General features: G+C 53.0%; 1 protein-coding gene across 11 annotated transcripts in view; it reads left to right on the top strand.

Moving 5' to 3' along the window:
• Positions 1-813: 813 nt before the first annotated feature.
• The window catches only part of SMOX (spermine oxidase), a 66,767-nt gene continuing 53,391 nt past the window's right edge, over positions 814-14,189 (top strand). For 10 of the 11 annotated variants that reach the window (XM_073792711.1, XM_073792712.1, XM_073792713.1 and 7 more), the window contains exon 1: positions 814-951. The gene's annotated coding sequence lies outside the window, so the exon portion shown is untranslated. Of the gene's footprint in view, positions 952-2,199; positions 2,330-14,189 lie in introns of all 11 variants that reach the window. The other variant, XM_033841387.2, reaches the window with a different exon arrangement.

The following is a 14,189-nucleotide window of genomic DNA, read 5'->3' as shown; positions in this document are numbered from 1 at the left end:
CAGAATCTCAAATAGAAAAAGAATAAACAAATAACCTCCAAATCTTTGATTTTTTTAAAGGAAAAAAATGACCCTCATACTTACAGTTGCTTCGGGTTTTATTAAATTCAGGACGAGGCAGTAGGTACCAGTGAAAGATATTTCTAACAGAGGCCACCTCTGCTCAATGTCGTGGCTGTGAAGGGACAGGCTCCAGCGATTTGAATGCCCCCTTTCCCCTTGCAGTTGAAGGTTCGAGATTAATGCGAGGAGGTATGGGAGGGGGTGGTGGTGGCTGGGTGCGGCGGTAGTGTTGCAGAGAAAATGAGGTTGGAGGTGGCCCCTTGGGGACGAGCCCTCTGACCACAACTGAGATCCAGTGGAGGGTCTGCCGGAGTGAAGGCAGCTCCGGGAGGAGAGAGAGGCGCCCATTCCTTTCAACAGGAGGGTTTCGAGTTCTGCGGGTAAACTGAGGCCTGCATCCTTGCTCTGCTCGTCACCTGGCAGGCAGCTTCGGCTCCACGTTACGCCCAAGCACAGGGCGCGCAAGGCTGGGCTGCCTGCTTTTCTTTTGGGGACAGGTGGGGACGTTCTGCGCCCAGCTTGAGGAGGGGGCCGTGGAACCCAGGTGGGGAGCGCTGGGCCCGGGTCCCTCCGCAAGGTGGGTCCCTGAAGTTCTCTGCCAACGCAGCCTCCAGCCTCCCCACCCACGGCGGGCGGGTCGGGGGAGGAGCTCGGTGCGTCCCCGCCCCGAGGCGGAGAGGGGGCCGGGCCTGAACAGATTGGGAGGGGTGGGCCGGGGACGCTAGGCGGAGCGGGGCCCCACACAGGCCGCAGCGGCTGGCTCGGGCCCCTACGGTCCCGGCGGCGGCTGGAGAAGGAAGCCAGGCGGCTGAAGAGAAGGGGAGGCGGAGGAGGCCGAGGTGGAGAGCCGCTCGTCGCAAACTCACTTCCCCGGCTCAGCAGGGAAAGGTACCACGCGCGCCTGCTCCCGGCTCCCCGATCCCCGGTCGCCGGCCCCGCTCGAGCGCAGGCTGGGGCTGCGTCCGCCGCGGGAGGGTGAGGGGCCCGCCGCGGCCCCGAGGGCTCGGCCGGCCCGGGGCTCCGGCAGCCGGAGCGGCGCTCTGGCGGGAGGGCCAGGGTGCCCGGCATTCCCGGAGGCCGGCGAGGGCTGTGGGCGCCGCGCCCCTTCGCTCGCGTCGTGGGAGGCGGCGGTCAGGCAGGGTGGCGGAGGTCCCGAGGCGGGGGGCTGTGGGAGGGTGGAAGGCAGGCAGGACCCTACGGCTGCGTGCAGCTGGGGAGCACCGGCGGCGCCCGGCGGGCGCGCTCCGTGGGCGCAGACAAAGCCGGGCGCGGACGCCCCGCGACGGCTTGGGCCGCCCAGAGCATGGGCACTGGGGAGGGAAGAGGAGGCGCCGGGGCAACGGCTGGGACACGGGGAGGGGCTGGGCCGCCCTCCCAAAGGGCGTCCAGGTGGTCTCCTCGGGGTATCCCCTGGACAATGTGGGGAGCAGCTGTCTCCGAAGAGCCAACTAGGGGCTAATGGGCTGCGCTGGGCTAGGCGAGAGCCAGGCTCGGAATGGGGTAGGGAGTGTCGAATGCTTAATTTGGGAGAGGGACTCAGAGAAGCCACTGCCCAGGGGTGGGGGCTGGGGCTCCGGTAGAGCCGGTGAGGGGCCTGGGGTCCCCCTCGGAGCTTGCACCAGGAAGGGGTGTATGGCCTGATAAGAGAAGCGCCGTGGCTGGCACCTGTGGTGAAATGTGCCCACAGGTTGGTTGAACAGTCTGCCTGTGGTGGCACATCCCGTGCCAATCCGCGGAGGGGGTGGGTAACTTGTCCGTGTTTGGAGCAGGCAGCAAAACGGGAAGTGTCTAGGGGGGTCACTGGAATGGGTAGGTGTGCATCTGAAAGTGTGTGTAGCGAAGGCCCCACGTCTGCGTTTTGCTTCTTTGCCCCCCTCCCCTTTCCTCTTGTTAGCTGGGCTCCTGCCACAGGCTAATGCCTAACTAGGGTTCCAAGATGGTCTGCTCCCTGTCCCCCATTCTTCAAGTTACTTCCCCTCTCTCCAGTGTTAAAAGTGGCTACTTTCCCCCTGGATCATTCACAACAGTGTAAGAACATGCTTTGCCACTGCTCCCCTCCATTTTATGGCCCCCTTTTTTGCCTTCATCCCTCATTCTCCCCTAGCTAAAGACACACTTCTCCACTTCCCTTCACAGCAAAACTTCTCCAGAGAGCTGTCTGTACCTGTGGTCCCTGGGTTCTTCAGCTCACTTGACCTGGCTTTGGTCCCACCGATTCACTGAAACTACCAAGTAAAGGTCTCCCTTGATTTACACTCCCCCACAAGTAGGTCTTCCTTGACCTCCCTTGGTCTTGATCATTCTCTCCCATATCCTTTCTTGGCTTCTCCTGGTTTTCTTCCTTACCAACCCCCCTTTCCCCCCACCCAAGCCCTTCCTTACTTGTCTTTAAGGACAACTCCTTCACTCACTCTGAATGTTGGAGGATCCCTGGGCTCTGTTCTCAGCCCCCTCCTCTCCCCTGAGTCCCTTCTATTTACATACCCCTCAAGCTCTCATTTTTTCTTATAATTCTTAAAATCAAACATTTATTTACAAACACAGGTCTTAAGTGTATATCATTTTCATTCTCATGATTTTAAGTAGCAAATTTTATCTCCAGTCCCAACCTCTCTATCCAGCCACCCATCTGATGACTTAAGGTGTCATAGGTATGAAAAAGTTAATATGGGTGAAACAGAACCCTGACTGTGCTCCCCAAGCATGACTCTCCGCAGGCCTTCCCATCTCAGTAAAGGGCCTGTAACCCACCCACCATTAAAGAAAGGAAACCGGGTAGCATCATCTCCACCCTTTTCCTCCCTCTCCACATCTAGTGCTACAGCAAGTGCTTTTGGTTCCTTTTGCCAAATCTATCTCAGGCCTATTCTTCATGCTCTGACTCCACTGCTGCTGCCCTAGGCTACTGCCCCAGGCCAAGCCACCTTTTATATCTTGCCTGAATATTGTAGTAGCTTTTGCCTGCTTTCCCTAAGTCTGCAGTTGCCTCCTCAAATCCATTTTAACAGAGCAGCAAGAACAATTTAGAAAAATATTTAGTCTCATTGCTCTAAGACCCTCAATAGCTCCCTGTTGTACTTGGAATTAAGTTTCAAATCTTTTCCCTGGCCTTTCAGATCTTCCAAGGTCTGGTCACTGCTGACCTCCCCCAGCCTTATCCTAACACTGTCCCCTTTTCATCTTCCTGACAGTCACACCTGAATCACTTCTGCCCCTTGAACACCTAAGCTTTTTCCTGCCCTGTGTCCTTTGCCTGTGTTGTTTTCTCTGCCTGGAATGTTCTTCCAAGGTTTTCTACTGGGCTGGCTATGCTCCTTCTTATTTTTCAGGTCTCAGCTTAAATATGCCTTCCCAGTCTTGGTAGAAGCCCATCATTCCCTGTAATTCATCGTAGCACCTGGTTTACTTTCTTCATTGTGCTTATCACAGTTCATAACCATTTGTTGCAGTTGTCTGTTTACTTTTTCTGGCTTTCTAAGGGCTGGAACCTTGACTGAATGGCCCACTGCTGAATCTAGAGCATTTAGCACAGTACCTGGCATGTAGCTGATACTCAGGAAATATTGAGCCAGGTGGAAAGGTCAGGGCAGTGCAGGAGCCCCTTGTAAACCTCAGGTGATCCTAAGGATTTTTATTTTCTTTCCATGAAAGCAGTTGTGCAAATCACTGCAAGAATCTGAGGGGGTCAGTGGGAAAAAGGGAAGGCTCAAAGGCAGGCCTGTATGCCTAGTGGGAGATTGGGTGGGTCTGGGGGTGTGTGGAGTTGATGTGGGTTGCTGTGGGTTGGGGAGAAATGATTTCCTTTGCTCTCTTTGGTGGAAATCCAGCCTGGGTCAACAGAGCGGTGTGTGCCTGTGTGCTTGTGTGTGATTTCTAACTCGTGAGATGGGGATGGCCTGGGCAGCCAGGGCTTTACTTTACCCAGTCTCTTGGGTGGCTGCTGGGCGCCTAGCCCTCAGGGCAGGGAGTTGAAGGGGAGGAAGAAGCTGGAGTTGGGGGTCTCTGTAGACCCTTGTCTTTCCACCCACAGCTCCCCTTTTTGCACAGAGGAGCCAACTGAGAATTGAGCTGTTTGGCTAGTGCTCTCAGAATGGAGGGCTAAGAACTGAGGGACCTCAGATCTGGGAGAGGGAAGCTTGGCCCTGGACAGGGGGACTGGTGATGGACCAAGGTAACATTGGGAGGTGAGCGCTGGAACTAGGGGATAGGGGTTCAGATCAGGGCTGGGCTGGCATGCCTAGGAAAGGCTTTGAGCTAGGATAGATGGAAGAAATGAGGGTATCCTGGGTGGGAGAAATCAGGCAGAGGCCAAGAGGCTAGGCCAGGGCCCTGGTATACTCACTGCGTGCCAGGCAGTGTTCTAAAGACTTTGCAAATATTAGCTCCTTTGATCCTCTTTTCTTTTTAATAAATTTATTTATCTTTTTATTTTTGGCTGCATTGGGTCTTTGTTGCTGCACATGGGCTTTTTCTAGTTGCAGCGAGCGGGGGCTACTCTTCATTGTAGTGGCTTCTCTTGTTGCGGAGCACGGGCTCTAGGTGCATGGGCTTCATTAGTTGTGGCACATGGGCTCAGTAGTTGTGGCTCGTGGGCTCTAGAGCACAGGCTCAGTAGTTATGGCACACAGGCTTAGTTGCTCCGCGGCATGTGGGATCTTCCTGGACCAGGGCTTGAACCCGTGTCCCCTGAATTGGCAGGCGGATTCTTAACCACTGCACCACCAGGGAAGTCCTCCTTGAATCCTCTTAACAGCTCTGTAAAGTAGGTCTTATTCCCATTTTACAGACTGGAAGACTGAGGCACAGTCATACAGCTTGGTAGTGACAGAGCAAGGATTTGAACCTAGGCAGCCTGGCTCCAGAATAAATGCTCTAAGACACTCTACTCTGTCACTTCTTTCATGCCTCTCAGATATGCGCCAGCTGAAGTCTTCTTAACAAATGTTTTTTCGTGACCCGCAGAGGTGCCTGGCCTTGGGGCTGGGGAAGTAGGAAAGAAGTCACACCCTGTAAGGTAGAAGGGGTCCTCACTCAGAGTGGGCAGCTGAGTCTCTCTGTTTCTTCCAGGAGGGGCTTTGGGCCCAGGCCAGGTAGTTGGATGTCACGCACACTGTGATTTCCGGGAGCTAGGGAGGACAACTACTTCTCGTACAAAAACAGCTCCCTGCTTGAGATGCCACCATTGGAGTGTCACTTCTCTGGGTTCAGCATTGCCACATTGCCCTCTTCATCTGCCTCTGGAGAGCCCAGAGAGGTGAGGTAGGAACTCTGCAGATAAACTGGCCTGTTTTGTATTCCATCTAGGATGTTGTGAGGTGGAGCTTCAGACTTGGCCTTGGGAAACCTGGATGGGGGTCTGAGTTGGGCTGGACTGAAGGTGGGAGCAGAGCTGGGGGAACAGAGAAATGGGAACTGAAAAGAGCTTAATCCACTTCAGTATTGTCCCTGTCCTTACCCCTTTTTGTCTGTCTGTAAAATGAGATTAGAGAGACTTTTTTTTTTTGCTCCCCAGAGGTTGTAGAAGCCAGGAACTCCTTGAGGTTACATGCTTGAGTACCTTCTTGCAGACCCAGGGTAAAGAGCGAGGACTCCCCATGGGATGCCCGTCTGTAGGAACTGGGCCAGCCAGTTCCTACAGACAGCCTTGTCCTTTGAGGCTTTCCTGTTTGGTCATGAGGACACCTCTGGGCAGGTGACTTGGCCTCCCAGGGGCCTGGCTAATAGGCTGAGAAAGGGTTTGCTGACCACACAGGGCTGGAGTCTGTTTGCTGCAAGTTCTGACCCCAGGGTTTAGGGGATCTGCTCATCTATCTCAGATCCTCCCAGCCCCCCAGGAAAAGAGGGAGGCAGACTCAGTGGCATTCTCTTCTGCATTTTGGGAAACTGAGGCCCAGAGCAAGCACATTGCTGCTGGAAGCTCACTAGGCCCATGTTTCTGAGGAGTGCTCCTTCTCTGGAGTATGCAGGAGGCTTGTCCCCACTGCTTGAGTCCTTGCCTGCTGAGTTGAGGTGAAGGCTGTGGCAGAGCCTGAGTCCAGCAGGCTAGAGCTGAGGGTGGACTTTCCAACAACTGGACACTGGGCCTTGTTACCTGTGGTTGGCATCTGGCATCTTCTATGCCCCACCCTGGTGCTTGGGGCCACTGGGAACACAGGACAGGGTCCCCACTCACCAGGAAATAAGAATGAGCTATGCCAGATGTGATGTAATGAGGTGCAGTTCAGACCAGCTTCTTGGAGGAGGAGGTGCTTTTAGAGCGCCCTGAAGTCTTGGGTAGCTTTGACCGACACAGGAGGGGATGGCATTCCTGAGGTGGAGGGGGAGCCCTGGACAAGTCAGTCAGAGCATTGATTGTCAAGCCACTGAGTCTAGACTTGATTCACTAGGCCCTGGGGAGCCATCGAAGCTTATAGGCCATAGGTGCAAGGAGTTGATTAGAGCAGTGGTCCATAAAATTACTTCCCAAACTCTAGCATACATGTGGACAGCTTGTTAAAATTCAGGTTCCAATTCAGCAGGTCTGGGGTGGGACCTGAGACTCTGTGTTTTCTAACAAGCTCCTGGGTGGTATGATGCTGCTGGCCCATGGGTTATCTTTGTGTAGTGAGGGTTGAGACTGGGGACTTTGGGCCAGGCAGGTACAGGGATGGGCACAGATCAGGTGAGACCCGAAACAGATAAAGGGGACTGTCCTGGCTCCTGTGAACTGTGTTGGGGAGGCATATAGACTGCTTGTATGGGGGCAGGGCAGAGGGGAGCATGTGGAGGGTATGGGATGCAGGGGCTACTCTGTTGGCGGGGTGGGGCTGGGTGAGGTGCTTCTGGGGACTTGGATCTCAGGCTGGGAGAAAGGCCTGATTTCTAGGGTGCCTGACTTTGAGGAGCTCCCAAAACCATGAGAAAGTGTTTTAGGCGACTGCCCCAGGGCAGGGTGACATGGAGATGGCATGTAGGGTGTCTTATCTTTCCCCACAGCCAAGCCCGGCCCTGTGGTTAGCCAATCTGGGGTGAGCACTCTTCCTCCAGCCAGGGTTGGGCCAAGGAGATTGGGGAAACAGCTGACGCCAGCCTTAGACATGCCATCTTCCCCTGAAAGCCCCTAAAGTTCCCCCAGCTGTTGAGCTCTCACCCCCAGCGAGCATCCCTGACCCCTGCCTGGCCTGCGTGAGTCCTTGTAGCTGCCCTGATGGTTGCATGAGCTGCTGTTGGGGTCTTATCCCACTCAGGCCGCCTCCCCAGTGCACCTGGAAGTGGGGAGGCCTGGATGCTTCATTCTGCTCTGCCCCTGGCTGAGACACTACAGGCAAGTGTGTGCTCTGCTCTGAGGACTCAGTTTCCTGTAAATTGAGGGATTCAGTCCCCTCTCTGGGGAGCAGGGTGGAGAGTTGCAGGGTTTGTTGAGTAGAGCACTATATCTTCCCAGAATGGCAGCTTAATACATTTTAATTTTGGTTTACTATTGAAACTTGCATGCTGATGATGGAGTCGAATGAGCAATTTGCCCAGAAGAGCTGTCCAGCTTGATTTGGGGATCTCCCAAGACCCCTTGTTCTCTGGGCTTTGCAGAGGCTGAAGGGTGGTATCTGATACCACTGGTCAGATGAGGTCCCTCTAGACCCTAGCAGGAGGGTAGGCAGTCACCTCACCCAAAGAAAGGTGGGAAGGGCAGACACTAAAGGCAGAGGTTCTGTTGCCCTGGGCAGTGCCAAGAGGGGCTTTCAGGCTAAGCTCTCAAAATGTCACTTATAACTCCTAAAAGGATAACCCCCCCCCCACTCCCCCTCTTGATTCCTACCCATGTGCTCCCTGCTGTGCCAGGCTGTCCTGAGGGGGTGGGAGGAGGTGGCATTTCTCAAAGACTGTTCTGAGAAACCTCAAGGGTTCAGGGAACAAACAAGGGTAGAAACTGGAAAATCCACTCCACTATCCTATGGGAGATTCAGAATGCATTTAAGAGAATTAAAGGCTTTGACAAGTGCTGTAGAAAAGAAACTGGTGTTTTCTAAACTGATTAGACCATAGACAATTTTTTTTTTGAAGACATCCTAATAATGACCAACTGACCAATAGAACACCTGGTTGGAAGGGCTGATGTGGGAGGATGCTGCTCCATGAGAGACTACAAACACGGGTGATGGGTGGGCCCAGAAGTGCCAGGGAGGGAAGGTCGGATGGAACAATAGCTTCCTGGGGGAGGTGGACTTGGTGGGGTGGGTACATTTGGAGAGTTAGTGGAAGAAAAGGGTACTGTAGAGGGAGGGATGGCCTGGAGGGGACTGGGGCCCAGAACCCACCCTGGGTTCTAGTGGCAGCAGCTTTGCTTCACTGGGTGGGTGGGCAAGGGACCCAATAGTAGCCAGGCCTGGGTCTTCTGGATTCTGGGAGGGCCTCCTACCCCATCCTTCCCTCCCATCTTCTTGCCCTGCAAGTTCTTTCCCAGCCTCTCATCTCAGAGAGTGAGGTTGTGATCCCTGGGCAAGAAGGTAAAACCTCTCTGTGCCTCACTATCCTCATTTGTACCGTGGGGATAATGTTACCTCCCTGATAGGGTTGTTGTGACACCCAGATTCTTGTTGGCTGCTCTCAATGTGATTGACATGGCTGCAGGCAGTGTCTCCAGGAAGGACCCAGGGAAGGGGACACTCGTCAGGGATTTGAGAGGCACAAAGGTCAGCAGAGAGCATGTCAGGCTCAGGATAGGGTCTTGATTAGAACAGAGGGGTGATTTTCCAGAAAGGCAAGAAAAGAGTGAGGACTGACTTCCTGAGGGAGTGGCTAGCAGGGTGGGGATATCTGGGCAGAGTGAGGAGACTTCACAGGCCACCCTGGGCCCTGTGGGCCTAGTCTGGGTATGGGAGTCCTGGGGTCCAGTGGGTGTATGTAGGAGACAGTGGGGCTGAGGGCAGGGAGGAGGTGTCAGGGACCTGCCTTCATTCATTAGCCCACTGGGAGCCATTGAAGGTTTTTGAGCAGGGCAGTGGTTTGATCAGATCAGTGGTTTAGTGAGAAAAGTGGCAGGGTGTGATGGTGGGTTGGGGGTACAGGACCCCTCCCCCCTCACTGGGCTTCCTCAGAGAATTGCTGTGTGCTTTCATGTCTCAAGCATGGGGAGGGGCGAGTTGCTAATATGACCCTCAGATTATCAGAGCTCTGAGTCATTTTCCCAACAGTTTAGGAATCTCACTCTTGTCACCTTCCTGGAAGGGGTGTCTAAAGTGTAGGACAGGGAGAGTCCCTGGGCTCGTGCTCGTCCTGCCTCCCCTGTCGCTGGGAGAGAAGGTCAGTGAGGCCACCCTGCCTTGCCCCTCACCACACCTCATATCCTCTGAGGTGTGAGGACTCTTTGTTCAGCAGCTCAGGTGGAAGTGATGGGGTGCAGCATTTCAAACAGCAACCCAGAAGTTGCTGTAATGGTGCGATGTGGGTAACAGGCCTACGTAGTGACAACAGCCCTCAGGGAGACCCTGGTAGGGGGTGCTCAGCGAGCTTTCTTACCCAGTTCAGCTGCACTTTCTTCTTCCTTTGACCCTGTCTCTTTCTTCCTCAAATAGGCAGGAGCCCAAGACTTTTTCTTGCTCTCTCTAAATCAGGGGTCAGTAGGAGGGAGGATGAAGAAAAGCATTTGGGTTCAATCAGACCAGGGTAGCTTGGCTGTTGTGCGGCGAGGGTAGGTCCAGTACCCCTGCCCCTCAGTCCAGATTCGTTTATCATCTAGCTGCTTCTTGCAGGAGGGTGTTAAGGAAGGTGTGATTTAAGACCAAGAGAAGCAGCACTTGGAAATGAGTTGTAATTTATTAGGAAACAGAACGAAGAACCCAGCCACCCTCTGCAGCCTTGTGCCAGGCCCTGGTAGACCCATAATTCCTGTCCTCCCCATGTAGCCCACGGGGCATGAGCTATTTCACAAATAGGAACACTGGCAGTGCCAGCAAATGGCATGACTGGGTCTCAAGCCCAGGTTCTAGGACATCTGGTTTCATGCCCTTTCCTCAAGTCACAGACCCCTCAGAGCCCGTCTCCAAACCTTCAACCATGCCTTCCTACCCACAACCAGACCTCTTCCCCAAGCCAGCCCAGCCCAGCTCCCCCAAACTCCTGACTCTAGGGAGAAGACACTGATGGGTGCTCCTAGTGGACTGGCAAATAACTAGACCTTGAGTCAGCTAAGTAGGAGACACGCAGGACCACCAGTGGGCAGACATTCATAGGAAAGATTTTAAAATGAGGCCTTTAAATGTTAAATAAACATATCTCTTTTATCTTTTCTATTTTGGAAAATTAAAAAATCATATACAATTAATGGAAAACTTTTGAGTTAATCTGAGAAAGTAACTCAAGAAAAGGTGATAAACTTGATTCATTCCTCGGTTTTAAAAAAAGAGTAAAGCCTGAGCTTTAGTATCTTACTGAGTATATTTTGGAGTGCCTTATGTTAGATGACAGGTTGTGGAAACTCTCTGAAACTCAGTTTCTTCCTCTGTAGAAGGGGGATAGTGACATGAAGATTAACCGAAATATTCCACGTGAAATGCTTAGCATTGCCCTCTGTACCTTGGACGTACTCAGTGAAAAATAGTGGTAACAATGATGATAGAATTATAAGAACAGACATTTCTTGATTCCAAAAGCTCTCTTTGAACTCAATAAAAGAACTTGAAGAATATGTTTATTGTCTAAGCTCAGCGTCTTAACTCCATAGGTGTTTTATGGATTGAATCATGGGGCCCATGGGTGCATTTTGAAATGAACACCATTGGCTTTTCAGACCGAGTTCCAGCTCTTTCTGAGGTTGGCAGGGGTGGGGGAGGGTGGTGTTCTGCTTCAGGGTTGAACTTTATGAAGAGCCCTTTATTGGGTGATCCTGTGTCAGGAGATCCTGTGCTAGGACTTGTTAGGAGAGCACAGTTAAACCACCTTGGAGTTACCAGGAGGGGAAAATCTTGGGCCAGATGAACAGCAGGTGACTGTTTAGAGGGAATTATCATTTAGTTGCTCTTAGAATTTTCTTTTGTGCTGCCAAAAGCCATTAGACCACTATCCTTGTCACTCTTTATGGAGGATAAAATCAAGGGCAAAGGGCTGTGGTCTGGCCAGCCTTAAGCCAGTCCCTGTGGGGCAGGGAGACCAGGGTGGCTGGCCTGCAGCCCACCTGACTAACGCCCTGGCCAGGAGGCAGGTGATCTCCCGGCGGCAGCCCCAGTTTTGGCAGTGTAGCTGGGGTAAGCTGCCAGGCTTGGGGACACCTCCTGCTAGCCCCGGGTGCCTGGTACAATGTGTGCAGTGTCAGTGCGTGGGGACGGGTAAGACAGAAGTGCCAGGCTGAGGGCTGTCCTTAGGCCTGCTGCCCCGGGAGGCTGAGTGAGGGCCTGAGAGGTGGGCAAGTGCTGGGTAGAGAGAGAAGAGCTGAGCATTCTCAAGCCCTGCTTTACCCCTCACTCTGTCTGGGTGGCCTCCATCACACCTGTGAACCTTTCTGATATTTCCTCATCTATAAAATGGGCACCAGGTGTTTGGGAGGATTAAATGATGCCATGAATGGAAAGTGCCCAGCGTGGGACCTGGCACATGAAGGGCTTAATAAATAGAGATTTGCTATGGGGGTTATCTGTTGGCTAGATTTTTGGGGGATGTTTTCTTTTTTCCATGTTGTGTTCATGCACGCCACCTTTGCTCTGTGATAAACCATGCTGAATGGGGGTTGGGGGTGGGGGATGAGCATAGAAGAGGGAGCTTTGCAGGAAGAGAGTTTACAGTGGAGGGGACCCTCTTCCCACAAGTACTGCCTGAACCCAGCAAAAGCCTTGGACAGCCCAGCCTTGCTGTCAGGGCTACGGTCTGCCCTGTGGGCCAGGAGCACGAGTCCTGGGCTGGGCAGAGTGGGGACCCACCCGTGGCTCAGGAGAGAGGATTGGCCTGCAGGAGACCCCCCTCCCTCCCCCGCCTCCCCCAGGGGCTGGAGCCGAAGCACAGACGGGCTTTGTGCAGAGTCACGAGGGGCCAGCAAGGGGGAACTGCACCGGCTGAGCTGTCTCACAAGCCTCAGTTCTTGTCAGTGGTTTTGAAAGAGTCAGGGGAAAGTGCTGACTGTGCTGTCCTCCTTCCCTCCAGAACTGTGAGGCCTGTGGCTCCTGTCAGGGAGAGGGGAGGAGCCTGCCGGGAGGCTACCTCTTCATCTGCCAATTCACACCTCCCAGGCTTCAAGTGCCCCAACTGCTGAATGGGTGGATCTCCATGTGGGGACACTAACCCAGGTCAGGGGCTGGTCAGGGCCATGCCTGCATGTGATGCCCTATGCAGTGGGGCTAGGAGAGGGGCCCTGGGCTGTGTGTTTGGAGGCAGGCTCAGCCCTTCGATGGGAGATGGCCTGGAGAAGCGTTCCCAACTCTTGTGATAGCCCCAAGGGGAGAACTGGGCTCTGGAGTCAGACCACCGGGGCCCTCCTCCCACCTGTGGGTCTTGCACCAACTTTTTGTCTTTCCTACCTCACAGGCTTGTTGTGAAGGGGAAAGGAGATGACCACTTGACACAGAACTTGTAAGGGTTGGTCCTGGTGTCATGACTGGTCACCCAAGTCATCCTGACCCCATCCTTGCTCTTACCCCCATATTTCATCATTCAGCAAGTCCCTAGGAGGTCACCATAGCACTTTTTGCCCTCTGGTCCTCTCCTGCCTGTCACTTCCTCTGTTCTGGTGTCCCCTTGTCAGAGAGGCTTCCCTGACCTCCCTACACAGAGCAGCTGCCTCTCCCCTTTCCTGCTTTGCTTTGTGGCACCTGTCACCCCTGATCCTCCAAGGGGAGGCATCTGGCTGTTTCAGTATCTCGAGTGCCTGGTACAGAGTAGCACTCACTCAACTTTTTGTTGTTCTTGTTGTTTTTATTGTGGTAAAATATACATAACATAAATTTTATCATTTTAACCATTTTTAAGTATAGAGCTCAGTGGTATTAAATATATTCACATTGTTGTGCTACCATCACCACCATCCATCTTCAGAACTATTTTTCATCTTCCAAAACTGAAATTCTGTATCCTTTAAACACTAACTCCCCATTTCCTCCCTCCCCTGCCCCTGACAACCACCATTCGACTTTCTGTCTCTGTGAATTTGACTACTCTCTAGGTACCTCATGTAAGTAGAATCATACAGTATTTGTCCTTTTGTGACTAGTTTATTTCACTTAGCATCATGTCTTCAAGGTTCATCCATGTTGTAGCATGTGTCAGAATTTCCTTTTCAAGGCTGAATAATATTCCATTATGTGCATGTACCACATTTTGTTTATTCATCCATCGATGGAGACTTGAGTGGATTCTACCTTTTGGCTATTGTGAATAATGCTGCTATGAAGGAGTGGGAAACTGCCTTGAGGGAGACAAAAAATAAATCTCTCTGAAAACTTCTGAGTGGTAGCCTAATACCTATTAGAGAGCAGAGCAGGTGTGATGGCAATACTCATTTTGCAGATGAGAAAACAGTCTTCCCTGGGTCACTCAGAGTTAGACCCCGTCCCTGCACCCTGGGTTCTCTCTGAGGGAGCAGTCCCTGTGAGCAGAGGTACATTACAGGTGTTCAATGCAGAGTGCTTTGGGAGTCGGGCAGCAGCTGGGGAGGGAGGACAGAGGGAGACCCTCAGCCTAAGCTGGAAGGTGGGGAGTGGACCTTGGGTACTGCCTGGCCTTTCTGCTCTCTCTGCCTCCTCTACTCCTGTACAGGCAGATCCCAGATGTTCTGGGCTGGCCTGGAATCTGCATTTGGAATCTGCTGTAGAGAAGTGATTCTTAACCTTGGCTATATGTTAGCATCATGTAGAGTCCTTAAAAAATTTCCATGCGTGGACCCCACCCGGAAGAGTCTTAGATGACCCAATCTCCGGGCTTGGTATCGGTCTTTTGTAAAAATCTCCAGGTGAGTGTAATGCACAGGCTGGGAAGGCATTCCTGTCTCCTGGGCCTTGTATGCTGTAGGGCCTGGGCCAGGCTCTCTGCTCACTTAACCCCAGCCCTGAGTTTTAGAAAAGAGGGAGCTGGGACCCTGAGTAGGATGGGGAGTTTACCTTGGGGTCTCTACTCTGGGGGGTTTCCAAGGAGAGAGAACTGCTGACTGTTAGTTACCTGGTGCTGTG

This window comes from Tursiops truncatus, chromosome 15 (assembly GCF_011762595.2).
Source record: "Tursiops truncatus isolate mTurTru1 chromosome 15, mTurTru1.mat.Y, whole genome shotgun sequence".
NCBI classification, from domain to species: Eukaryota; Metazoa; Chordata; class Mammalia; order Artiodactyla; family Delphinidae; genus Tursiops; species Tursiops truncatus.
This window is presented reverse-complemented; position numbering and strand designations above follow the sequence as displayed.